The sequence below is a fragment of the Rhinolophus ferrumequinum genome, chromosome 21, assembly GCF_004115265.2.
Source record: "Rhinolophus ferrumequinum isolate MPI-CBG mRhiFer1 chromosome 21, mRhiFer1_v1.p, whole genome shotgun sequence".
Taxonomy (NCBI): Eukaryota; Metazoa; Chordata; class Mammalia; order Chiroptera; family Rhinolophidae; genus Rhinolophus; species Rhinolophus ferrumequinum.
Window position 1 is genome coordinate 13,359,123 of NC_046304.1, and position 27,835 is coordinate 13,386,957.

Here is a 27,835-nt window from a genome sequence, read left to right on the forward strand (position 1 = left end):
CTTTTCCTTTTGAGAACCTGGGCAGGCTCAGGTCGATTGTCACCAGGGATGGGAGAAGATATGATCTTTCAGCTCTCACAGGACACTGGGAGGGAATTGAAGAGCACGCAAGCCTGCAGACCTCCTGGAAGCACTGGGGGCCTGTGTGGGGTCTGAGGAGGGAGGTGAAAGAGAAATCCTGCAGCCAACTGCTGCAGTGGGGGGCCTTTTCCTACTCCAACCATTAGTGAAATCCAACACATAGGAGAAGGTAGAATGTCCAGTGACAGAGATGGAGGACAAATGTGGGGTGAACATGGGGTGCTGACCAGGGACAGGACTAGGATATAGCAAGGGAGACACTCACGCCTAGAACAAAATTTAAGAGGTCACCAAAAAACCCAATAATCGAAAAAAGTAATATTTTAATGCAATGTTAAAAATCAAAATTAATGAAAAAAATTATCATGAACAAAATATCAAAATTATAAATGAAAAAAGTCCTGTTTGTTTTGTGGCCCTGTATTATGATGCAACCAAAAGAGTTGATTTGAGCTGTCCCTCTCCTCCCTCGTGGGTTTATGAGAGATGATGATGGCACCCAGATTGGGCAACACAGAACTTTATATATAGTCATGTTATTTGATTGTAGAGTTTTAATTAACTTTTCCCACTTGGTTTGAAATGTGGGAGGATATTTTGATAAGTGTATGTAGGGGTGTATAGTTTTCCTTTGCCTCAGACTCCAATGTGGCTGGGCTCAGACTGGGGCTGGATGTCCTGAGTTCCTGAGGGTCTGGAGGTGTGACGGGCACAGGCTGGGGGCAGGCAGGTTGAGTAGAGATGTATTTCCAAGAGGGTTCCTCTGTGAGTCCATAGGAGCCTAAGTTTCTCTCTAGGCATGAACACACCATGTTTTCCTAAATATGTATATTTTGTTGTGATGGGTATGATATAGAATTATTTTTAAAAGGTCAGTACAGTTGCTTTTATTTTTGAAAGTGTGTATTTTTTTCAGAGGATGAATCCTGAAAGATTGATGACAATTCTGTTAGAATCCAAGAGATTTTTTTGTTGGTACAAAAGGGTCTTGCAGCAAAAATGTTGAGAGTGCTGGGAATTGAAACCCAAGGGGGGAAGGGACAGGTGGAACACAGAGGGAATAGGAAAGGACCAAGGCAGAGAGTAGACCACCCACCTGGGCAGGGCTGAGAGCTCGGGACTGGACCCTGGCGACGAGTGGACTTCTCCTCTGCCTCTAGCCTGGAGTCTCCCACGTGCCGATGGGAAGATTGGAAAGGCTGTCACATTAGACCAGATTTTCTGTGTTCTGCCTCTGTCTGCATCTCCTAGAAAGACTTAACTCGGGCTAATGGTGACTGGGGGTTTGGGTTGGTTTAGGCCGAGTTGGGAAGAAAGCAGGCGTCTTCCTTCTCTCCAAGTCTGCCCCACGGTCTGAGCGTCCGCAGGTGGTACAGGGAGGGAGAGCTGGGCGTGCTGACTACTGACGCTGGGAGGCGTGAGTCGTCTCCTGCTTCCCTTTACTCGAATCTCTCTCTCTCTTTCTCTCTCTCTCTCTTACTTCAAAGTATTTTAAAATTTTGAAATAATTTTTGACTTATAAAAACATTGCAAAAATAGTACAGAATGCCCTAATTCCCTCCGCCCAGCTTCCCCAAGTGTTAACAACTCCCGTGTCCGTGACATCATGACCAAAACCAGGCGAGTAGCATGAATATGATATGGCGAACTCATCTATAGGCCTTATTCAGATTCTGCAAGTTGTCTACTTAAGACTCACATGGCATTGAATTGTCATGTCGTTTTTGTTTCCTCCAATCTGGGGCCATCTTCAGCCTGTCTTTCAAAACTTGGACACGTTTGAAGAGTTCCGGATGGTTGCTTTGTAGACTCCCGCTCAGTTTGGGTTTGTCTGATGTTTCCTCATGGTTAGATGGAGGTTTTCCTTTTTGGGAAAAAGACTGTGCCTTTCCTCTCAGGAGGCACATGAAGTCAGTGTATCGTCGCTAAGGTGCCGTCTGCCAGGTTTCCTCACTCATCTCCCTGTTTCTTTACGTGAGTCGCCCCCTTCACCGACTGGCACAGTCAAGACAGTGAGAGCAGGATGATTGCAACAGTCCTTCGTGTCTTAGTCTGTTTGGGCTGCTCTAACAGAATACTATAGACAGGGTGGCTCATATACAACAATTGATTTCCCACAGTTCTGGAGGCTAGAAGTCCAAGACCGAGGCACAAGCAAATTCAGTGTCTCGTGCGGGTCCGCTTCCTAGTTCACAGACAGTCGTCTTTTTACTGTGTCCTCACATGCAGAGACAGCAAGATAGCATTCTGGGGTCTCTTTTATAAAGGGCACTAATCCTTTTCATGGGGGTACCACCCTCATGGTCTAATCTCTCCCCAAAGGCCCCACCTCCAAATACCATCACACTAGGGGTTAGGTTTCAACACGTACGTTTTGTGGGGACACACACATTCAGTGTATAGCACTTCGCGTATGTATAGGCAACACTTCCCAGCTGAAAACCATTCTTACATCTGTTACCAAGCTCACAGGGCCGAGAGGCTGATGATAACCTCATGTTCATGGCTAACCCATCCAATTGTCTCAGCTAACTGATAGAAGTGGGGGCCTATCATGGGAAGAAGAGAAGAACTGATAGTTTTGTGGTTTCTTCTGTCAAAAATGTGTTGGACACTTTTATGCATTGCCCATGTCACATTTAACCCTTTCAACAGCCATTGAGTCTCCTTATTCTACACAGGATGACACAATGTCATGGAAAGACCAGGAAAGCTGTCTAAGGTCATGCCGTCAGGACACAGTGTGCTCCAAAGTCCAGGTTCTTTCCTTTCCCTTTCTCTACCTCTCCAGGGAAGGGCATTGGTCAAAGTCACTCAGTGATTCTATCACCCTGCTGGGACACAAGCCCAAATTCACAGGCAGCTTCCTTAGAGAGAGCTAGGAATCAATGAAACAATGCTTTCTCTTAATCTTTATGCCGGACCTATGCAATAAGTGACCCTATCTATTTCCTGGATGACGAAGCTGAGGTTTGGGGAGTTTATGTGTCTTGCCCAAAATCTCATGCAGACCTGGAATTTTAACCCAATTCAGTTGCCTTCTGAAGCCCAATTCTTTACTATGTGAACATCTCATTTTTCTCCCTTTGGAAAGGAGCGTGCTGGTACCTGGGCAGGAAGAGGAGCCGTGAGCCCACAAGGTGGTGACTGTTCATGTTGTAGAATAATTGACATCTTTCTGGCGATTGCCTCCCTCCACAGGTGGTGTCTTTCAGGTGATTTTCATTCTCCATAAAACATAATTTATGTGACTTATAAAATTTTATATGATTTATAAGACCTGTGAAACATATGAGGGAGCTGGCAGGGCTCATGGATCCCTCTGCCCCCCCTGGTTTGGTCAATTGGAAGCTGGTCCTTTATCAAAGTCTCCTCTGCTCCGTGCCCTGAGCCTGGGTGGCCCCGACCTCATGCTGATGAACCAGCCACCGTCCCAAAGCTCTGGTGGTGAGGAGATGAGATAAGCATCCCCGGAACCTCAAGGTCAGAGTGTGATCAGAGATGCCAACCTGGAACATCACAGAAAGCTTCCTGGAAGCAGTAGTACTGGAGAGGAGTCTTGAAAGTGGATGGGATTTAAGAGATGAGGATTGGAGGTGAGCTGCAGTCACAAGAGAAGCAAGCTGTGGGAATGGAGTGAAGAAGGGAAGGAAAGCTGGTGTTCTGGAGCTCGTGTTTCTCGTGGAAGTGAGACCTCGGGCAGGACTGGTCATAAGCTCAGCACATCTTTGGGATGTAGAACTAGAAGATGAGGGGGCACCTGGAGACATGGTCGACTGTGGCCAGCCTGGACCATGATACACATCCCTCATCAGCACCCGGCCCTCCCATACCTGCTAGCGGGAAGAAGATTCAGGGTAGGAAACAGGGAAGGAGATGGAGCCTCACGACTGTCACCAGGATCGCTGAGCACTGCATCGTGGAGAATATTCCATCTGCAAAAGGAAGGAGGAAGTGGGTCTAAACCTACGGTAGAGGGGTCGGGGTCACATGCAGAAGTCTTTCCGGAGGCAGAAAACAGGACTAGCCCTCTCAAAGTCCATACAATAAAAGGTTATGAAACCTTTGAGCAAAGAAGAGGAGGGCAGGAGACAAGGCACCCTGTGGCCCTTCTGCTGGAGCAGGAACAGAGGGGGCCATTCTCATCTCTGTAGGTCCTGTTGGTTTTCAGGCCAGATCATTTTAGTTCAGCCATCCTGAGCAGCACCCTGGAACATCTGTGCCCCTGAATACCTACTTGTCTCCTAGATGGACCCCCCAAGATATGCCACAGACCCTCCAACATGTCCACAAAAACACATCACCATCACCCAATCCTGTTACCGCTCCCACTCTCCCAGCCCAGAGGTGGCCCCACTGGGCCCTAAGCCAGAAACACAGAAATTTTCCTAGACTTCCTTTCACCCTCACCCCTCACCCATATTTGATCACCAAGCCTTGTTCTTTTGCTCCACAAACATCTCTGAAATCTGCCCCTTTCTATCCACCATCACTAGCACATCATTTCTTGTCTCAACCATGACGTGAATAGCCTCCCCATTAGGCCAGGGTCCCCTGCTAGGCCATTCTTCACACTGCTGCCCAAGCAATCTTTCCCACTCAGATCTGACCCTATGTCTCTTGTCTGTGTGAAATTCTTCAGTTGCTCCTAGGTCACCTACAACACCAAGTTCAAGACCCTGGGCCTGGCATTCAAGGCTTTCAGACATGGTCTAGCTGCTCCTGGTGGTTATTATCTGTCTGTCTTCTTCAATTGTCTGTTCTACACTAAAATTACATCAGATGTACTTGCTGATGAGCCCATGTTGTTTCACAACCCGTGGCTTTTCCAAATGCAGTTGCTTCTCTCTAGAAATGACATCTCAATGTCTCCCTGGAGAATTCCTATTCATCCTTCAAACCCACCTCTTAGGACACCACCTCTCTGAAGTACTCCTGGACTTGCCTCAGACACAAGCCTTCTGCCCTTAGAAGCACAAATTATACCTCATTGTGATTATTTGTTTGCACATCTGTCCCCTTCATAGTCTATAAGGTCCTTGAGAAAAGGGCCAAGTCTCTCTCTCTCTCTCTCTCTCTCTCTCTCTCTCTCCCCCTCTTCTTCCCTCCCTCCCTGTCTCCCTTTCCCTGTCTCACCTTCTTCCCTCCCTGTCTCTTTTCCTCTTCCTCCCCCTCCCCCTAATCTTAACTTTCCATCCACCAAATCTTTCCTGAGTGCTTACTGATGTGCCAGGTTCTGTTCTAGGGTTTGCACATATTCAGAGAGGTGATATCCCAGACAAGCCCTCTCTTCATGGAGCTCACATTTTCCCGGGGATACAGAATATAACTGATAGTCAAAGCAAATCGTCGTCGGTAGGAAGACGTGCTCTGGAGAGAACTGAGTAGAGTATTGTAATCAGAGTGACATTTGGGTGGGGTAGAGGCTACTGATCGGGTGGTCAGAGAGGTCTTTTGTGAAGAGGAGGCATTTTAGTTGAGACCTGAATGACAGGAGGGTTTCAGCTATGCAAGGAGAGCAGGAGAAAGAGCACTTCTGGCAGAGGGAACAGCTCGCTCAAAGGCCCTGAGGTAGGAGTGAGCTCGGTGTACGGAAAGAACAGGCTGACGTGGCTGAAGGGAAGTGAGTTTTGGGAGGTGAGGTTGCAGGTCATTCCTAAACCCTTATTTATCAGGGACCAAGTGAACAAATGTTGGATAAAACATAAAAAAATGCAAGCAAAGCCCTAGGCTCACTGTGAAGACTTTGGGCTGGTTGTGCACCCTCACTGAGGCTCTGGTCTCTAATCTGCCCCATCGGGCCCCTCATGCAGCTTGAGGAGGTCCTGGAGTTGCTCGCTCTACACCAGGCAGTGTGGCAGCGCAAGGGATACAGGAACAAAACGGATCACATCCTTGCTCCCAAGGCTCCTACAGTCCAATGGGGGTGGGGTCATGGTCCCTGCGTGGCTGATGGTGAGCCAAGGAAGCAGGGTCCCAGGACTCAACTTCTCCCTGAGGAGGCTGTTCCCAGCCACACATCCTCTTCCTCTATCCTCTCTTCTCTGCAGCTGAGGTCCTCTGTGCCCTGACCATGGTTTTCTCTGGAGTCCCAGTGATGGCAAAGGAGTCTCTTCTTTGCTTGTCAAGTCCCTCAAGCTCAGTTCAGGGTCTCTGGCATCTTCTGGAGCCCTCTGCTCTGTTGGCAAAGGAAGATGCTGAGGCAGGCACATTCCCATGTGGGGGGAGGGATACATGGCCTCGCTCTTCCCTCTGCTGCCAATGTTCTTTTTGCTGTTGCTTCCACTTGTCATTCAGGCTTTGGCTCAAATGTCACCTTCTCCAAGAGACCTCCCTGATTGCCCTTTCTGACGTAGTACTGATCCTCTTCATGCTATTTACTTAACTGATTTTCTGATCCATGCTTATTCATTGGCATTGGGTCCCCCACTAGAGGGCAAACTCCTTGAGGCTAGGGACTTCTTTTTTTCCATTTACCTCTGCTTTATCTCCAGAACCCAGAACAGTGCCGAGTGCATAGCTGTGATTAATAAATATTTGTCGATGGAATGATGGTGGCTTTCTATTCCTTTCCCTTTCTCGTTATTCATATGCGTGGATTGCTCTTCAAAGAGCAGATTGTGTCAAACTCACAGAGTGCCTGACTCTGGTGTGGCTCAGAACTCATTATCTTCCAGCTGCAACTGGAGAGATTCTTGGACAGAGATTTAAACAAATGCTCAAGATCCTGCTTTGACCTAGCTCACCTTCCGGTGAGTTCAGAGTCATAAACCATTATTGTCTCTGCAGGCAGAGAGGACCTCAGGCGCTTCCTGGCACCTGCGCCTCCGCCTGAGTGAATAGTTTAGTCTCCAGATCTGATGCTGGGCCAGGTCTGAAGGAGCTGACTCTTCCCTCTGTGAGGCTGCCCTTGGCATCTGTAATGGTGTCCTGTAACAACAGACACACACTCAGAATCAGAGAATCAGAAACTGTTTGTTTTTAGAGCCTGAAAGAACCGGTAATGGAAAGGACTTGCCCAGGGTCATGCTGAGAGCCAGGTGGCAGAGCCTGCCCATGGACTGGTACCGAGACCCCTATCAAGGGGCTCTCCCATCCCTCCAGCCTTGCTCAGGCTATCTGGAGAGTATCCTCCACCCTTAGTGACTCAGTGTCCGTTCCTGCCACGTAGTAGCTGTGGAACCTCATGAAATTTACTCATGACAAAATTTCTCCCACTCTGTTTTGCAGTTGTCGTAAAATATACAAAACATAAAGTTTACCATCTTAACCATTTGTAAGTGTACAGTTCAGTGGCATAAAGTATGTTCACACTGTTGTGCAACCGTCACCACTATCCATCTCCAGAACTTTTTGCATCTTGCAGAACTGAAATTTTGGAAATTTTATCCATTCAGGTGCCTCCAATGTTAAATGAGGATGATGGTGCTGATGGCCACGTCACATATTTGTGAGAATGAATAGAGCAATCCACGGGGAGTCCAAGTCCAGAAACTGTTCAGAACTGAAACTCTGAAAAAAAAAAAAGTCTTTATTTTAACAAACAAAAATGTTTGTTCAATTTGAATCTGAAGAACTCAAGTATTAATGTTGGTTTGGATGCAGCTTATTAAGAAAATAATACAAATTTCCCTACAGATTTTTCTTGAAGTTGTTTTGAAGGAAGTTGTTTTATAGGCTTACTCTATATAATAACAAAACATGGGACAAAAGCAGAGGAAAAAGAGCAGGCATAATGTTTTCAGGGTTCACCCATGTCGTAGCATTTATCAGTACACCACTCGTATTTTTATTGTGGTAAAATATGCATAACAAAATGAACCATGTTAAAGTCCAGTTCAATGGCATTAAAGATATTCACACTGTGCAAACATCACTACCATCCATCTCCGGAACTTTTTCACCTCTCCTATACCTGTTGAACACAAACTCCCCATTTCACCTTCCCCCAGCCCCTGGCAACCACATTCTATTTTCTGCCTCTATGAAACTTCATTCATTTTTATGAGTAATATTCCATTGTATGGGTATATCACTTTTTGTTTATCTGTTCATCCATTGATGGACATTTGGGTTGGTTTTCCACCTTTTGGCTACTGTAAATAGTGCTGCTATGAACATGGGAGTTTGATGCCGCAATGTTGATGAACCTCAAAAACCATTACATCATGTGAAAAAAGCCAGATACAAAATGTCATATATTGTATGTATGCATTTATATGAAATGTCCAGAATAGGTAAATCCATAGAGACAGAAAGTAAATTAGTGGTTGCCAAGGGCTAAGAGAGGGTAGAAGGAGGAGTGACTGCTTATGGGTACAGATATTTTTTGGGGTGATGGAAATGGTTAGGAACTAGATAGAGGTGTGATAGTGGCACAATATTTTGAATGTACTAAATGCCATGGAATTGTATCCTTTAAAAATAGTTAATTTTATGTTATGTAAATTTCACCCAAACAAACGAAAAATCCATGTAGAAGGCAGCAGGCAGTGCCTCAAGATATTTTCATTGTGATGCCAAAACCCTGGATTTGCCCAGGTGGTGAAGACTAAGGCAGTCAGAAACTTCACAGACTATTCCTTTAGCTTTGTCCTTGAGTTCTCAGAGGGATTTGTGCTCTGCCTGGCCCCATATCTAGGGCCTGATGGGAACCAAGTGCAGCTGAGCATTCAGAGGAGAGAGTGTGAGGCTTGGAGGAGTCAGGAGGGAGGGCAAAGCTTTCCCTGGCTGGGACAAACTGCAGGTGAGAGGTGTGACCTCTAGAAAACTCATCTCATGGCTCTGAGCTGCCTCTTCCACCATCCAACTAGCTGACCTAAAGGGTGGCAGTGTGAATGCAGAAAAGGTCATCATCTTTCTGATCTCCACGAATTGGGAACGCTGCCTTGAATCTCAACCTGGACCAGGGTCATGACTCAGCTTTAAGCTGAGGTCAGTTTTATAGGTAAGGATTTATCAGCTATAGGATTCGCCCTGCTCAGTGCAGAACTGCCTCTGGCAAAGAAGATGAAAGCCAGAGGATGGAGACAGACTTGTTATTTCCTCTGCGTGTCTCAGTGGATAGAGAGGTCAAGGACAAGAAAGCAGAGACCTACTATGAAGTCAGTAAGAGGGAAGACAGGAGGCTGCTTCTGCCAGGGGCTTAGTACTTTATTTGCTGTCAAACCACTTCAGGTGCGTTAATGACTCCTAGATGCTAATTAACAACCCGCTGGCAAATTTCTCTGCTGGGGGATTGGTACCTGGGCTAGGATGTTCTCAATCCCAGGAGAGAGGGGAGGTTTTGAAACAGCCAAAGGCTGACATGGGAACCATGCAAAGAAACTGCACCCTGGTGTGGAGAGTGAGCCATTCCTGCATGATCTGGGCAAATTCATGGGAGGAAATCAGACACTACCAGCGTGGTGAGGGTTCAAAAAAATCAGACACTACCAGCTCCACTATCTACTAGCCATGTAATCCTAGGTAAGTGCCTTCTCTGTGAAAACTGTTTATCATCTCTGAGGTGGACCTTTAGCTTTTCCTTGTCTGGGAAACTCTTTATCTGTCCTTTGATTTTAAATGATCGCTTTGCTGGGTTGAGTAGTCTTGGTTGTAGGTTCCTGCTTTTCATCACTTTGAGTATTTCCTGTAGTCGCCTCTGGCCTGAAAAGTTTCTGTTGAGAAATCAGCTGACAATCTTATGGGAGCACCCTTGTAGGCAGCTAACTGCTTGTTTGGGGTTTATGAACCTTTGAGAGATTTTAGGAAAGTCTGCACCATGAGCTAAGACAGGTTGTTTGTATGGAAAAGCCACTGGAAGCAGCTTGGGTGTGCCTCAAATTTGAGTGGGGCAGGGTCTCAGGGAATCACTCGGGTAGGGCAGTTGAAAGGTGATAGCCAGTTTGATGGAGACTCAGATATGGCGTCTGCCTGCATCTGTATGCAGGAAAGGGGAGGGCTCAACAAAGAAATAATGGCTTCCATTAGTACCTGCCTCCAGGAGAAAGCTGCTCCTCCAGCCCTCACCCTGAAGTTAGACAATTCAGTTTCTCCCCATATGTTCCTGGTGTCTTTTGAGCTGCTGTCCCAGAGCTGGAACTCAGAGTGGGTGAGTCCATCAGTGAGTAAGTCAGTGTGCAGGCTCTGTAAGAGGAGTGCCTGGGACTGCAGCTGCCCTCTGGCTCACTCAGCCACAATCTCTGCTGGTTTTCACAGCCAGAAGTTATGGGGACTTCTCTCCCTGGCACTGAAACCCTGGGCTGGGGAGTCTGGTGTGGGGCTGAGACCCCTCATTCTTCCGGGGGAGGGGAATCTCAGTAATTGAGATATCCCTCCCTATTTTTGATGGTCACACATGGGCTTGGGACCAGCCTGTTCTGTGTCTCTACCCTTCCTACCACTCTCGAGGTGGCTTCTACTGTATTCTGTAGTTGTAGGGCTTCTGTTCAGCTAGACTTCAGGCAATTTTGATTGATGATTGTTCTGTGGTTTGGTTGTAATTGATTTGGTCTTGAGAGGAGGTGAACATAGCATTTACCTACTCCACCATCTTGACTGGAAATCTTTCTGTCTGTGAAATGGGGACAGGCATGAATCTGGTGTGTTTTGAACAAGAATGAGATGATGGGGATGGAGGAGAGAAGATGCAGAGCAGGGAACAGTGGAAGTAGAATTAAGGTGTATAATGAATATGAATCAATTTCATAAACTCAGGAGTAAAAGAAACATTACATCTCTTAGATCTATTTTTAATTGACTTAAGTCTGACTGGGTCTGTTCCCAAGATGGTGGGAATAATAGCCTCCTTTATTGATAGACTCCTCATCTTCCCCATTACTTGGGCTTCATAAAAATTTCAGGGGCCTAAGCGGCACCTGGAAATAGGGCTGAGTGTTTAATTTCTAGGTGGTTATGACAATGGTTGCAGATATTTTCCTTTCCCAATGTGGTCCCTTGAACCAGCTTTCTAACTCCTTGCCATTCTGGGTCATGAGAGTTTTTGCCACAGCTGGGAACCTTTAGAGTCCAGCCTTGCAAAGATGCCATGCAGCCACTCCTCAGCCTCAGGGTCTTGCCACCTTCCCAGGATACCACCCGCTAATGGGGCACAGCTCACAGCAACTCTAGGACCCCTACCGTGTTTCCTATTTTCGTTCTGGCAGAAATCAGTTTCTAACCTCTTGTTACCCTCCGAAGTCATTTCTTTCATTACCCCTGAAGGATATCAAGCATAATCTCATCAAAGAGTTTAGGTTTTTACAAAAGTCTGGAAGATCCTTTGACTTCAGTCAGTGTCTGCACTCTGCCCTGCAAAAAAAACCCAGAGGCAAGGAATTGCAAAGAACCTGGTAAGGGGCCTGAAACCAGCATAGGAAAAAATCAGAGAGAATAACACAAATTAAGATCTCAAACAAGTGTTTTCCAATCAGCATGAGCTCTTAGCAGATCATGTTCAGCACTTAAAAAAAAAAAGTATAGAACGTATCAAAATACCTCCCACATAGCAAAGGTATGTGTTGTTTCGAATACTTAGATATTTAGATATGTTGGACAAAGTTTAAACTATCCTGCCCCAGGAATCTGTATTAAAAACAAAGCAAAATTCACTGGTGAATTTAATATGCAGCTAAGGTGGAAAAATACAGTTTAGAAACTAATCAGATGAGGGGGGAAACCAAAGTGTTGTTATTTACGCCTGCCTAAAGGAATTAACTCCCAAAAAGAATATCTTGAGGACAGAGGGAGGTGATGGAGGCAGGTAATGTGTTTGAAGGAGGGAATATATCTGAGCATAGTGTAAATAGGTAAAAAGCTTCATTTTCCTCATAAGCACAAATGACAGCTGTGCTGGTTGCTGAGCAGGAAGGAGCAATCAGAAACTTTGACATCTCAGGAGATAGATCCCACTCATGTTTTAGCTGCAGTCAGAACTGCTAAACTCGGGGTTTGAGTTTCTCTACTTAGCTTTGGCAACCTAAATTTCGGACGTTTGAAACAGCTATGCTGGCTGTCTTTCATCCCTTCCACTCACCTGGAAGCTTATCTTTGCTCCTGTATTGATTTCCCTGGCTCTTTGCAGCAACCTCAGTCAGCTCATCATGAAGATGGATGCTTGGTGGCATCCAGCTTTGGGTGTTCTTGGCAGATGTTTGCCCCGTAATGCCTGATGGCTCCATGGAGGGGCTGTATCTGGTTCAGATAAGATAAGAAGCTTCCTGATTCAGCATCGCAAGGAGAGCAACAGCCATCTTTGCTGTGATTAGTGGGAAGGAATTGTAGATGGGGGTGGAGGTGATTCACTTGGAAAATAAATGATGATTTTTTAAGATGAGTTGGAACTTGCTGATGCATTCAGAACTGGTGGCGTGGAGATACCAGGAATAGATGGGCTGTTCTCTCTTTGCAGGAGCTTAGTTCTCAGGGATTCAGTGAAAATTCACCTTCTGAAAACAGACGAGCTGTGTTAATAGTAATGGCTCTATCCGCTAGAATTCTTTCCATTTCAAGTGACAGAAAACCCAGACTGAACTCATTAAACAAACAAACATGAGTTTATTGTCATATAACTGCAGTGTCTGGAGTAAGTGTTGGGCACAGCTGATCATGTTGAAGGTCCTGGCTCGGGTGTCTCAGATGGTCTCCATGATGGAGCACCAGGAGCCTGCACAGAGGCTGTAATTGTCAAAAGCACAGATAGGGTCCCAGTTTCAAATCCTGCCATTACCCCTCATGAGCTGGGTCACGTGGGGCAAGTCCTTTAGTTGTGCTGAGCCTCAGTTTTGTCATCTGTAAAATAGGGGTAGTGGTGTTGAGACGATAAATAAGATATGGCATGGAAAGCCTCTGCACACAGCTGGAGCTGCTTAAATGTTAGTAATGTAATGGACAATGGCTGTTTTCCTCTTGCACCCACATACCCCCGCCCTGGTTTCCTGGCAACAGCTCCAATTGTGTCTGTGTGTTGTCCCTCCTTCAGCCTTAGCTAAGTGCCAGGTGTTGATCCTGACAAACAACCCGGGCTTAAACCAGTGGGTATACTGAATTCATGATTGCTTCATGGCTGAGTCTTGATTGAAGCTAGTCCAAAATCACCATGATTTTGCCATGAATGTCAGGACAAAATATATTCCACCTCCCTTTGCCCACTGGATTTGAACCTAGAAGTATATGTCCCCAGGAGCTTCTGATGGTCATTTTTCAGCCATGAGGAAAGAGACCAAGCAAGAAGCGAGTCGGCACAGAGAGGACAAAACCAAGACACACACACACACACACACACACACACACACACACATACACACACAGAGGTTGCTGGTGACATCATTTGAACACTCTTCAGTTCTGTGGCAATGACCTTTCTTTTTCGTCTTAATGAGTTTATTCTGGGTTTTCTGTCACTTGCAAGTTAAATCCATAGACTTGATTTGAGATATGTTTTCTGGAAGGCATAAAAGAGATTTTTTTTTAAAAAGCCTGAGCTTCTTTTTTTAATTCCTGTCTGGCTGTTAAGGAATTAGGTCCCAACTGTTGCATTTGACTAATTCCTCCCTTCTGTGCATGGGGCTTCTTATACCTTGTGTGAGTTTGCTGAAAGTAAAAAACTGTTCCAACCACCTGTCCTTTCAAGAGGAGATTAATTAGTTTTGACTAAAAGAGCCTCCATCATAACAGGGAAATTACACTTATAAACCACTGGCAGGGTCCACGCTGCTTGGTGGCTTCCCAGGTCACTCCTTCAGCACACCCCAAACAAACAAATCTCCCTTTGTTGCCTCTGCTGCTCAGGTCTCCTGGATACTTCAGAGTGCAGCCAGGAAAGAGACTCAGAGGCTGGGAGGTAATGGGTCCTCAGTTCTCTTGATCCTGACTGGGTCTCTTTGTGGCTCAGTCTGATGGTTTCTGAGTACAGGAGGCTGACATTCAAAATGGCCTCTTGCTATTCAGCCATTGTTCAGTCCAAACAAGTGATTCCATGCTTTTCAAACGTACAGAAGGGCAATGCCCCAGCCACCTGCTGGACTTTGAAAATGTGCAAGGAAGATTGGGATTGGTTGCTGCGACGATTGCACTTCTGACTAGTGTCACAAATGGAATGGAAGTAAGGACAATACTGGGGGGCTGAGACAGCAGGGTTTGTCCAAAGGGGAATGGCAGCCTCCTCCTTCTCTTGTCTGAGAGACAGTCTCTTAGTCTGGTTGGGCTGAGAAGCAGACAGTTTGCAGAAAACTCTCTAAGGCAAAGGGAGAGATGGAAGTGCCCTCCTGGCTGGTCAGATGGCTGGGGCCAGGCTGGGGGTGGGAGCAGGCAAGAGGAATGGTCACCGTTTGCACTGGAAAAGCCTTTGGGGGTTGCTAGTCAGCTTCATTAGAAATCACTGTTCAAAACCCCACTTCTTTGTACCGTAGCATGTGGGTCCATGTCCTTACTTGGGGGTGCTAATAGCAAAGGTAAAAGTTGTCACTAGGGTACATGGAAATAACTATAAATAAATAAATACATACCCCAAAGGACCTAGGCACAGCAGGAAAGATGATAGCTATAATCAGAGCATTCTAGATGGCTCCTTGGCTATACTGACCTTCTAAACACTTTCTCCTTAGTGTGATTCAATTTGCTGTGAGTCTCCATTTGTTCATATTCTAATAGTACAACAAGGTATCTGTCACTTAGGGGACATGCAGATCTTAGGCTCCCAAATGGATGATTCATTCCAGAATCTGGGTAATGGTGATAATATTTTTCATCATTAATCATTACATTTTTGCTCTCAGTAATTCTGACTTGGGGTCACACCAGAGTTCACCTCTGAAGAGAACCTGGTGTCTTAGCTCACAGACTTTCTTTGGTGTATAGAGGGTGTATTATTTTACTAGGGCTGCGTAACAAAGGACCACGACTGGGTGGCTTTAAAAACAGAAATGTGTACTTTCACTATTCTGGGGGCCAAAAGTACAAGACCAAGGTGCTGGCCGAGCTGGTTTCTTCTGAAGCCTCTCTCCTTGGCCTGCAGATGACCATCTTTCCCCTGTGTCTTTCCCCTGTGTGTGCTGTGTCCTAATCTCCTCTCCTAAGGACATAGTCAGATCGGATTAGAGCCTGACCCGAATACCCTATTTTAACTTAATCACCTCTTTCCTGGCCCTATCTCCAAAGGCAGTCACATTCTTAGATACTGGGGGTTAGGGCTTCACATATGAATTTGGGAGATACAATTCCATTTATAACAGAGGGGATTCCTCTTCTGCATTAAGGCTGGAAGTCCTGGCAAGAAGGAGATTTGATATAGGGGTGTCCTTCTAGTGAGGAAAGGAAGCGGAAGCTCTTCCCTTCCATCCTAGAGGCGAGAGATGGAAGAGGGGCAAGGAGATTAAATGCCAGGGTCCTTGTGCCCCACCCTGGTTCCCCATCACAGGCACCCAGCCTAGTAATGCTGAGGAAAAATCCACAGAGGTATCGGGAGCTTGAAATGGTGAAGGGCATGGACCAGTTCCCTGCTCACAGCCAGAGCGGGGCTCTAGTTCTGGAGGAGAAGCCTGGCTTCTGACTCAGAGATAGGTCACCGTGGAACAGGAGTGTGGGCACAGGCTGACAGTGAGGCCTGATAGGTGAGCCCCAGATGGCAACCCCGGTCCACACAGCTCATGCATGTTGTGCAGAGAGCCAGAAGTTCTCCAGATGGAGAGGACATGGCAGGGATGCAATCATATGCAGCCCCATAAAGTGCATATGACTGGGACCCTGGATTCCAGGGAGGTGCCAGCATGACTCCCGCAAAGACCAAAGGTATGTTGACCACTGAGACAGAGACCAGAATGGCCCAGAGGATCCTACTATGCTTGGAGCCCCCTTCTCCTCTCAGCCATGAGGGCACGGAAGTCCCTAAACACTCAGATACCCTCTAAGAGCGAAGCAGACACAGAGGGAAGAAATCTGAGAGATGAAGATTATATCAGAAAGGGACTGAGTTATTCAGCAGAGACCATCAAACTGTCAGAGACCAAGATACTACTGATTGGACACTTGAATGTCCATTTCCTCTGTTCCCACCCTTCAGTTAGCCAGAGGGATGCTGAGGAAGACTGGATCCGTTGTAAAGAAGAAATAGCCATATTTTCTTCGTACCTTTGAGCAGAGTTAGGTAAATTTGTGGCCTTAATATGTCGGTTTAAAATTGCATGAAGTTATTTTAAATGTATTTTAATTGCACAAATAATACGTTCACTTATTCTTAGATAAAATTTCTAACAATACAGTCAGGTGAAGATTGTTGTGCTCCATCCATTTTCTATGCATTTATACATATAAATATACATTTCGAAAATTTATATATTCTATAGCTTTTGACTTTTTCATAAACAGGATAATACTGTAAGTATAGTTTTATAACTTGGTCTGTTTTACTTAGGAATATGTCAGTACATACTCGTATATGTCCACCACAGTTAAAAAAATGCTGCATAGTAACCTAGAATGCAAACATCTGATAGTCTAATTAACTATTTTCTTGCTGGTGGACATTTATGTCACTTCCATTTATTGCTTTGATAAATAATAACACAATAAACCTCCTTATACATGCTTCCTTGGGCATAGATGAAAGTCTTTCTCCAGGATGTGCCTAGAAAATCATATATACATATGATTATATATGTATATATATGTATATATAATCTCAGGTTGTAATTCTTGTAAAAATGGGTGTTATCACAAAAAAAAAATGGTTGCTTTACCCTTTCTCTATCCCCACTCCCAATTTGTGCAGGAGGGTATTCTTGAAAGTTATTCTTTCATGGTTTAGCAAGAAAGAGGAAGTCATCAAATCTGCTAAACATTGACTTCAGAGTCAGAAATGGGGAGTTTCTGGTATTTGGTGCCTCTCACTTTGGTGGCAGCAGAAGTAATATGATAGCAAGGATACCAGAGAGGCAGGTACAGCAACCAATTTCTATTTTTCTGTTTTTGACTGAAGTGATTCAAGAAACCCACTTGGTAGAGGGCAGTGTCTAAGTTATATTTATAAGGAGGTTGGTGGAGGAAGCGTGTCTTCATCTATTTGGGCTACTATAACAAAAACAACAAAAAACCCATAGACTGGGTGGCTTATATACAACAAATATTTACTTCTCACCGTCTGGAGGTTGGGAAGTCCAAGATCCAAGTAGTAGCATATTCAATGTCTGGTGAGAACCCAGTTCCTGGTTCATAGATGGCCATCTTTTTGTTGTGTTCTCCCATGTCAAACAGGGTGAGGGTGCTCTCTGGGGTCTCTTGTATAAGGGCACTAATCTCATTCCCGAGGGCTCATGACTTCATAACCTCCCAAAGGCCCTACCTCCTAACACCATTAGGTTGGAGATTGGCTTTAAATATTTGAATTGAAGAGGTGGGCTCTTTTAGTCTATAGCAAAGGTGTAGACACTGGACTCTAGCTACATGTAATTCCTGAAATTTCCATATTCCATGTCCAGTCTGCATTCAAGGTGAAAGAATTTAGGCTATCTTTTGAAAAGAGAAGTGTTCAAGAATTTGTGGCCATATTTTAAAACCACTACACAGATTGACTCTAAAGCTTGTGTACTCTTTTCAAAGATGGTACGTTATTCACAGGAGAATATGCATACTGTTTACTATCTTCCCTTCCACCTCCATCCTTCTCCCCAAGAGGTCTTGTTTCCCTCCCTGGGGTTAGTGAGGTTCTGTGAAGACTGGGAACCTGGTCCCATCACTTTGTCTCCTTTAGAATCACCCTTTCCTGCTCTAGTTTCCCAAGATCACAGAAGCCATGGCCCTGCTTCTGCATATATTGTCAAACTGTTGTCAAATCCTTGCCTTTATTTGTACCATAATGATCTAGTGATCTGATCATACTATATACACCTATTGCAGAAATGGCACAAAAACTCACTCTGATCTCCCTGACCTTATGATGTTCTGAATAAAAGTGCAGAACCTGCAAGAAAATTTCCCTGAATGTATTCCCTGAGTCCTTCCACCCAGTCTTCTCTTCACTCTGCCCACTACACAGATTCTAAAATTCAAATATTATCAAATTCAAGTCACATTTTGCCCCAAAACTTTTAATCACTCCCCATTTCTACAAGATGAATTCTGCTTTAACTTTGAGACCATTCGCAACCAGACTCCTATCTGTCTCTCTCTTATCTCCTCATCACCCTCCAGGAAAACTCCAGACTATTTGCTATGCTGCAAAGGTGCCTTGTGCTTTTAAGCCTCTACCCCTTTGTATATACTTTTCATTCTTTCTGGAACAAGCTTTTCTCCTTTGAGTTGTCAAACTCCTTCAAAATTTGGTTCAAATACCACCTTCTCCTGAAGCAATTCCATGCCTTCCGTTCCTTTCACTGCATGTTAGCCAATAAAAGGTGTGCAGATTCAGGTGTCTTCCAGAATCAAGCAGCTACCTGCTGGCTTAACTGGGTTAGCACTAATTAAAGTCACAGGACAGCTAAATTTAATTTTTGACACTTGATAAATGCCAAACATCAATGGATTTTTCATTAACATACTGAATAGCAATGTCTTTGAGTCATTTATGAAGACACTTTCCTAATTTCTTCGAGGTGGTTAATCTTCTGTGCAGACATCAGAAGGGATTGAATTTCCTGCCTCTCTTGGCTCTTGTCATGTCAGTCGCATAAAACGATTTGAAAAAAAGTAATTGCCCTGGACAGTGATGTCCATTTCACCTTTATCAGGAAATGCATAAATAAGATGACGCAGGTGTCATGGGTGGGGGTGGCTCTCTGTCCCGTCCCTCATTCTCTCATAAGCAGATCCAAAGGAAAATGTTTGACTTGCATATTGGACTCCATTCCATGACGAGATTAGGGTCCCTCCTGAGTTTACACAGGTAGATGGACGTTGAATTTGTCGGGTCATATTTTTGCAACAATAAACGGCCATCTTGTTGAATTCAACTTAGCCCCAAATGGCTCTATACTCATGACATCTCAGGCTGAAAATAACATGTGATCAGAAGCCCACAAAGTAATAAGAAACAAGGAAACCAGAACGTGCAAAACCCACGCCTGATGCTGGTTCCAGGATGCATGGCCACATCCTTCCTGCATCTGTGCTCAGCTAGCAGATGCATATCCCACAGATACTTCTGCTAGAGAGGTGGGAGAAGTAAGCAGGGGTTAAAGGGTGCACTCAGAGTGAACACACGGAGAGAAAAGCAATTGAGGTGTTGGCAGCCCTGTTCAGAGCAAGCCAAGCAGGGACAGCACAAACCTCAGGGTAGCTTGGGGTTATGTTAACAGATGGTGGAGAGAACACAGAACACTTCACCTCCCATTTGGCACCTGTCACCCAGCTGAGAAGACTAATCTTCCCTGGTAAAAGAATAGTGCAATCACTTTGTTCAGAGGAAATTGCAGACTGGGAAGTGAGAGGAGTTTGGACAAGAGCCTAATCTCTGGGTGGTTTGCTAAAGGATAGGCAATTTAAAATCCGTCAGGCAGCAACGGGTTAATCCACTGTTGGTCCAAGAGAAGAAAGAGGGTCAGAGTACACAGTGCTTGCGGTGGTTAGCGTCTTCATTCATCCATTCCACAAACTTCTTTTCAGTCTGTAAGACCCCCCGGCGTGGGGAGACAGTTGATGTTGTAATAAGATGACCTCGATTCAAATCTCTGTTGCATCTATTAGTATCAGTGGGCAAGTCACAAAACCTCACTGTGATGGTGAAAGACCTTTGGGCTGCAAGGAACTGAGACTCAGGCTAACTCCGGAAGATGGGTGAGTCAGCCAGGAAAACAGAAGTCACACTAGGTATTTCAACCAGAGGAGACATACTATAGGAAATTGGGTCTAGGAAGAGTGAAAGAGTAAAAAAATGAGGTTACTGACTTGGCCCAGGGATTAGTAACTGTAGGAAGCACTCACCTCTTCTCAGGCTGGAGAAACAAAAGGGAAGAGGAAGTGTTGCTATTCATAGAAGCGTGGAGAAGGGCTTGCTGAGGAGCTGGTACTCAAGACTGTGGAGAGGGCAGACCTGCATGTGCTTCCGGTCCCATTGCTTGTGATCAATAGGTTCATCCCTTTGGTCACATTTCTGATGGGATAATTTCATATAGTATGAAAAACTATAGAGTAATGGGATGGAGGGCCATGGGGTAGGGTAGGGTTGGGAGTGCGAGCTTTTGAGGCAGAGCTTAGGATTGCTGAATTTGGATCACTCAGGAGCTGACAATAACCTCAAAAAGGGCAAGAGCATAGCAGGATAATAAGAGTTAGATGACCAATGCAATAATCCAGGGGTGTGAGTGTCCTATTGCCACATGATAAATGACCATACATTTAGCAGCATAAAACAAAATGCATTTATTATCTCACAGTTTCCATGGGTCAGGAGTCTGAGCATGGCTTCCCTGGGTCCTCTGATCAGGGTCTCCTAAGGCTTTGATCAGGTGTCAGCTGGTCGTGGGCCAGGGTCCCCTTCCCAGTTCATGCAGTTGCTGGCAGAATTTATTTCCTTCCGTCTGTGGAACTCATGGTCCTTGCTTCTTCAAGGCCAGCAAGAATCAGCGTCTCTGACTTTCTGACTGTCTTTTGAAGGGCTTGCCAAATTATGTCAGGACCCACTCTGATAATATCCCTTTGTAACTGCTTCAACCAATGGAGTAGGGCAGAAGTGATGATATGTGATTTTAGAGGCTAGGTCATAAAAATGCCATGTGCTCTGTCCTTGTTTTCTTGGGACACCTACTCTTTGCCCTGAGGAAGCCCAAGCAACTCACACAAAGGACCCACAAGGACAGCAGCTGAAGTCCTAGGCCCATAGCCTCAGCTGCACTCTGGGTTGGTCATCAGCTGCCAATCACCGGCCAGCCCTGTGAGTGAGCCATTTTGAAAGTCGATTTTCTCCCATCGTCCCCATGGAGCTGAGATGAGCCGTCCCCACTGAGCCCTGCCCTAATTGCAGATTCATGAGCTAAACTGTTATTGTTTTAAGCCTTTAAGTTCTGAGGTAGTTTCAAAAGCAGTAGTAGCTACCTAATACAAACAGGTTAAATAATTTGCCCAAGATCACAGGGCTGGAGTTCAGACCCGTGTGTTTCTGGTCCCAAATTTGTGTCTTTACCACTATGCCCAATTATAAAATGCACATCTCTGTGCCTAGATCATAGTAAATGGTCAATAACATTTTTCCTTCCCTTTCTCCTTTCTCCCCTCAAGGCTCATAGGAGGGCCGTCTGGGACCCACTCACTGAGGCCAGGAGGCCACATTCCAGCCTAGATGCTCCCTCCTATAAAACCCACCTGCATCTTTCTGAGCTTAGGGAGCAGAGAATCTCAAGTCAAACAATGCTGCTGCTTTATCCCAACATTATTGAACTGGGAAAGCATTTGCCAACATGCTGTTGGCCCCCAACTGCCCTCAGAAGGACCACCCGGGCTTTCACAGCAGCAGTTGCAGGAAAGTTGAATTCCAGGCAATGCTGGTGAGTTTGGAGCAGTGAGATACGCCCAGAGGGCCTCAAATTGTTCTTTAGTCTACGTAGAAATTCCCAATAAAGGATTTACCACAGGGTCCACTGAGCTAAGTGGAGGTTTAACAATAGGAGAAGAGAAGAGATGGGGGTGGCGGCTGAAATGATGCTCGTGAGCAGGTGAGACCCACTAGGTTGTTCAGAGCATCCCGTTCTGAGCCCCAACGCTCCGGCCCTTTCCATGCCCTGACTTTTTGCTTTCAAGGGCTTGGCTAGGACAATGTGCTGAGTCGACGCATTGGACAGACACAGGAGGCAGACACACTTCCCCTGGCCACTTCATTTGCAGGGGCTGCAAGCCAGACCTTGGCAGGTTGTCTCCCTAAACTTCCACATATGCCTTTAGCCTGGGCAACCTGGAGGCGAGGCCTTAATGTACTCACTTATAATTATCTGTCACACTTATCTGTCCATGTGTCGACCCATCTACTTATTTGTCTACTTATTAAAGATAATACAGCAGAGTAGGTTGTAGGCTCTGTATTATATTGTCTGGGTGGAGGCAGGAGCCTTCACCACTTACTAGCTAGTCATCTTCACCTGTCTATGCCTCAGGTCTTTGTTTGTAAAGTGGGAAAACACAGTACTAACCCCTGCCTTGCAGGATCCTTATGAGACTCTAATGGCTGAATGTGTAACACACTTGCCCTGGTGCCTGATAAGCACTCTGCAGATGTCAGTTTTGTTATTGTTTGTTGTTGGTTGTTAGTGTGTTGGGGGAAGCATAACAGATGGTCTTCATGAGTTTTAAGCAAAGGTGCTAAGAAAACACACAGTTTACTTTTCTATTTCCAGGGGAGGGCTCAAGTTCTCCAGGGAAACAAGATGCTTCCTTCACTGCAGTTTCAATATTGGTTAACAATGTATTATGTGCCAGATCCATGTGCTCGTAAATGTTACATCATTCATTTAGTCTCCCCAAATTCCTTTGAGGTATGCTGTGAATATTCTCATTCCACAGAGGAAGAACCTCAGGCTCAGAGAGGGGAGTTACTTTTCCAAGTTTGTATGGCTGAAAGTGGGGGTCCCACTCGAGTCTGCTGATGTCCAGGCCATCCCAGGCTCCTTTCAGAGGTGACCCCAGCACCAACTAGGAGGCCACAAAGCCGGCTCAAGTCTGAGGACATCTCACAAGGTCCTGATCGGGACTCGGCCAGCTTTGAAAGCTGCTTCAAAGCCACAGCTGAGCCACACGCTCTCCAGGGTTTCCTTTCAAACAAGGACCTTCTTCCTGTGGCTCTAACGGCAGGGCTGAGGAAAAGCACAGGCTTGATTAGTTTCCAAGAACACACTTTATGCCATTTCTTCTCCTTATCTGAACTATCAAAAGGAACTTTCACATTTGAATAGCAGCTTCAACTTTCTGCCTTATTCTGTAAGAAAGAAAAACATTCAATCAGAAATGGGACGATTTCATCAGCATTTTTCAATTACAAATGAGTTTTTGAAAACTGGTGGCTTCCTTTGGTGGTTAGAGTAGTGTCATGCAGGGTGTCATGCAGGGTCTCTAGTCCCATTCCCCACATAAGAACGCAGGACATGGTGAGGCCAAAAAAGGAACACCCACGGACCCATAAATAAGGGAGTCATACCACTATATTCTCACCGGAGGCTGGGTTGGAGACACAGGAAGCAGGAGCCACACTATCCACAACCTGCTGTCCACTTCTCTGTCAACCAATCTCACTTGCTACCTGCAATCCACCGTGCTAACTGCAATCCGCTCTTGCCAGCTCAGCCACCCTCTTCTTGTTAGCCCCCATTTTCTGCTAGCGTAGCCACGGCAGTTATATTAGTGCCCAATGGCTCACTGGTTACAGCTGATGGCCAACTAGCCACAGCTGGTGGCCATCCAACCACAGTTGATGGCCTTGTACTACCTGAGCCAGCGCCTTTCCACGTGAGGGCGAGAGCCTGGAAACTGCACTCCTGGCTCTGTCCCCACAAGTAGGTTTGGTGTCCAGAAGCTAAATGGGTCGTGTCAGACTCTCTGTTAGGGAACAAGCATTTGTTGTTTTTTTGGGGGGTGGGGTGGAGCAAGGACATTTTCTGCTTCTTGAGGAGAGCATGATGGGCAACTTTGGGCCAGGATGGGCAGGGCCTCTGGACACATATGAAAGAACCAGTTTCTGAACCTTCCGCCACTTGTGATCTTGTCAAGGTGAGAGTCTCTTAACCTGGCCCTAGGATTGGCAGAAACACCGTATCCAAGGTGAGGCTGGGAAGCTGTCAGCACTAGAAAGCAGAAAGCAGGTGTCTTTTGTTTATTCTGCCACAGTGAGTTGGTCTCTGGTGGAGTCAGAGAGAGAGAACGGTGTCTAATATGTCTGGCTTCTCAGAGTACAGCCAAGTTTGAAGACGTAAAGCAGAGGTTTGCAAACATTTTCTGTAAAGGCCCAGAGAGTTGGTATTTCCAGCTTTGCAGGTCAGAAGGCATCTGTTGCAACTGCTTAACTTTGCCATTGTAGCATGAAAGTAGATACAGCTAATATGCAAATGAATGAGGCTGGCAGTATTCCAATAAAACTTCGTTGGATCCTTTATAGATGCCAAAATTTAAATTTCATATAATTTTCACATGTCATGAAATATCATTCTTCTTTTGATTTTTTTTTTAATTTTTTTTTTTTTGCCAACCCTCTAAAAATGTGAAAACTATTCTCATGGGTTGTACAAAAGCAGGTGGTGTGCTGGATTTGACCCACAGATGGTAGCTTGCTGATCCCTGATCTACATGGTGAAGGAAGGGGTTTCCTGTGTCCTGGGCTGGAAGGTGGCAGCAGACTGTGAATGCCAGAACAGCATTCACAGGTGTGGAGCAGGAGAGATGCTCAGGGTGGCAGTGCAGGGCCCCTCTAGCCCGGGTGTGGGCCACTGCCAGTGGAGGTGGGGGCCAGGGAGGTATGACTGGTTTGATTGGTTTTCTGGTATGACTGGTTTTCTGAAAGGAGATACGATTCTACTCAAAATTTTTTCTGGTTTCTCATGGGTGGTAGGAAACCTCTCGATTCTGAGAACGGGGCATTTCTTTTTAAAGGAGCACAGTTCCTTTATAACCAGAAGATAACCCAGATGCAAGGTGTCTCAATAGACCCCAGTCTTCCATACTTATGTGATCCTTCAAGACGTGAAAGACCAACTCCCAGGAGTCCTGCCGTGTGTGGTGGAAACTCTGGGAGCCCGCTCCAAATCCCTAGGGATTGCTGACGGGCTCGTGTGGCTTCCTTTGTGCCGTGACTCTCTTAGCTCTTCCCTTCCTCCTATTCCTCCTCAAGTCATATGGGGAACATAGCTCCCCAACCTGCGTTGCTCCAAAATGCTGTGCACCAGGAAGCGTTCTATGTGGCAGAATTGGCTAAAAATTTGGGCTTAAATATCCTTTGGCCCATCCTTGTCTCTAGGACTTTTTCATGATCATGGTCCTTCTACGTAACCTTTCCTCACCCTGCCCCTCACCCACCCCAAAGTGATGGCACCGTATATGGCAGCAGAGAGGAACATACCCTTTAATAGGTGTCACAAATGCGGGTGGGTGAGCCGACTGTGATGGGAGCCCACGGGAGAGAACTGCTGATTCTACCAAGTGGAGAGAGGGTCTGGAAGGCTTCCCAGGAGTGGGGCTGTGGGCATTTGAGAAGGCATTTTTAGCAGAGAAGGAAGGGGAGGGGCGTTACGGGCAGCGGGGAGAGCTTGAGTAAGGCTGGTAAGGCCCGAGGCAGGAGTCTGTCCTCAAGGTTGGATTTCATGGGTCTATTGATTAAACTCGTATTTTCTTTCCAAAAAGAAAAGCTATAATTAGGTTTCTAATTTTTGTTTCCTTGGGCCCCTGAAGTATTTGGAATCAATGTTCTTTACACATCAATTTCCTTGAAGTGCCAGAAACAATGAAAAATTAAAATATTTTATTTAACTAGATTGTAAATTAATGGCAAATGTTTGCTGAATAAAATATTCAAGCTGAACATCCATAAATGTTCCTGTAGTTAATACTTGCAAAACAACTCTTCAGATACATTCTCAAAGAGAACATCAAAGAACAGTTTGCCCATGTAGACATTTGTGGTAACCTCCTGGAATTCATTTCCCTCTTTCTAGTGGCCCTGATTTCTGTTTGGGGATCCATGTGGTTCTGGAGAAACAGACTCCACGCCCTGCTCTAGTTCAGGCACTTGACTGGTCTAAGATAATCAATGCCTCCCTTTCTTCTGGTCACAGTTTAGGAGTGAGCTCCTGAGAGGATCGAGCCCAATCAGAGCAAAGCTCAGTCCTCCTTCTGGGGAGGTTGGGACAACAGCATTCTCTCTTCTTCTGAACCGGGCACTGTACATACAGGCCTTCCTGCCTGGGTTGCGACAGCCCCAAGGGAAGCCAGCCTGGGGATGAAATTGAGCCAAGGAAACAGCAGAGAAAATCACGCGAGAGCCTTATGCTGCCATGATCCACTGGATGGAACTGTGCCTGAAGTCTGCCGACCTCTGGACTTTTGGTTTCGATGAAACAACAAATTCCCTTCGTTATCTAAGCCAGGTTGAATTCACTTTTCCCTTCTGAACTGAGACAATTCTCAAGAATGAACTGGATTGATGTCCACCCTTTTGTAGAGACTTGTGACTACCTCGGTATTTAAGGACTCAGCTGACGGTACCTATTTTCCCTGAAAATAAGACCGGGTCTTATATTAATTTTTGCTCCATTGGGGCTTCTTTTCAGGGGATGTCGTATTTTTTCCATGTACAACAATCAGCATTTATTCAAATACAGTCATGTCATCTTCTGGAACATCGTCATAACGTATTAAATGCGTCCGTCTGGCTGAGATCTTAACTGAGGCTTATTTTAGGGGTAGGTCTTATTTTCAGAGAAACATGGTATAGTATCCCAACCTTGGGTTACATCAGTAACAATCTGGATCCATTGAAGTATATTTAGGATTTGCATAAAAAGAGAGATTGGCAATGCAGAAGAGAATCAAAAGCTTGGGGCAAGGTTTCTCTTCTGCAGAGATGAGAATTCAGGAGAAAAGCAGCTGCAGTATTTTTATTGAGAGTTGGAATTAGAGCCAAACACAACTTTCCTGCTGGGCTGTGCCAGGGAGAGCTGACGCGGAGTGCATGAAGCTGGCTTCAGAAACATAGGGGCATAGGTTTCAGGAAAGCAGCTCTTTAAGAGCCTGCAGAAGGCAGCAATTCTTTCTCTTCTGATTCTAAAAATAGTATGTGATCAATAATGTGGAAATTTTAGAAAATTTAGAAAAGTATACACAGAAGTAGCAAACTTCCCCATTCCCCAATTTGAGTGTTATTATCTTTAAACCTGCATACTTTTAATCATTCGGGATATGCAATTTTATGTCACAGACATGTTGCCTCCCCCAGAATGTCTTTGTAATCACTTTCAGTGGCTGCATAACATTTCACCATAGGGACTTTTCTGCATACAACCATTTTTCTTTTGTTGAACATTTAAGCAATGTGTCTGTTGTTTTCTATTCTAAATCATGTTGTGATGAACTTCTTTCAGCCAAGTCTCTGTGCATATCTCTGATGATACCCTTAGGCTAGATTCCCAGAAGGACAATACCTGGGTCAAACGATTTGAATATTTTTGAGGTTATTGATACATTTTTGTCAAATTGCTCCCACTAGCTATGCATCAGTGCTTGTAATGGCAAAAATTCAAAGTGTATCACTTCTGTAGTCAGAAGTGGGTGAATCAGTTAAAATCAGTTAGATTCAAGAGTTGATTGACTCATTGATTGAGCATCAACTCTGTGCAGGCCCTATGATGTGGGTCACCAGGCAGTGTCACCCCACAGGCTGGACCAGCAGACAGGCCACATGCAGAATACCTACAGGAGAGATAGACTCACTCTTAGAGCAGAGGCTTAACATGGCCCAGCTTCTTCCCAGCTATTCCCTAGTACTCTTTCCTTTCATTCTGCCTCCCCTCTTGGTCCTGGTCTAAATCCACCCAAGTCCTGTGGACTAGCCGACAGCACCTGTTTCTTTGCTTGTGGCCCCCAGTCATTTCTGGGATCTTGTTCATGGCTTTGCCTACTTTCAGTTTCCCAAAGTGTACCCCCCAGCCCAACCCAGGTATGGCCCAGGATCCCTCCATCACAGGCTGCCCCTTTTCAACTTGCCCTCCTGCTTCCTTGGAGTGCAATAAGACAAGTCCCAGACCCATCACGAGTCTAAGGGACCCAGCCCCAAGATGCTTTGTGCAGTAGCCTCAGGCAGCATAGTGGGGCCACG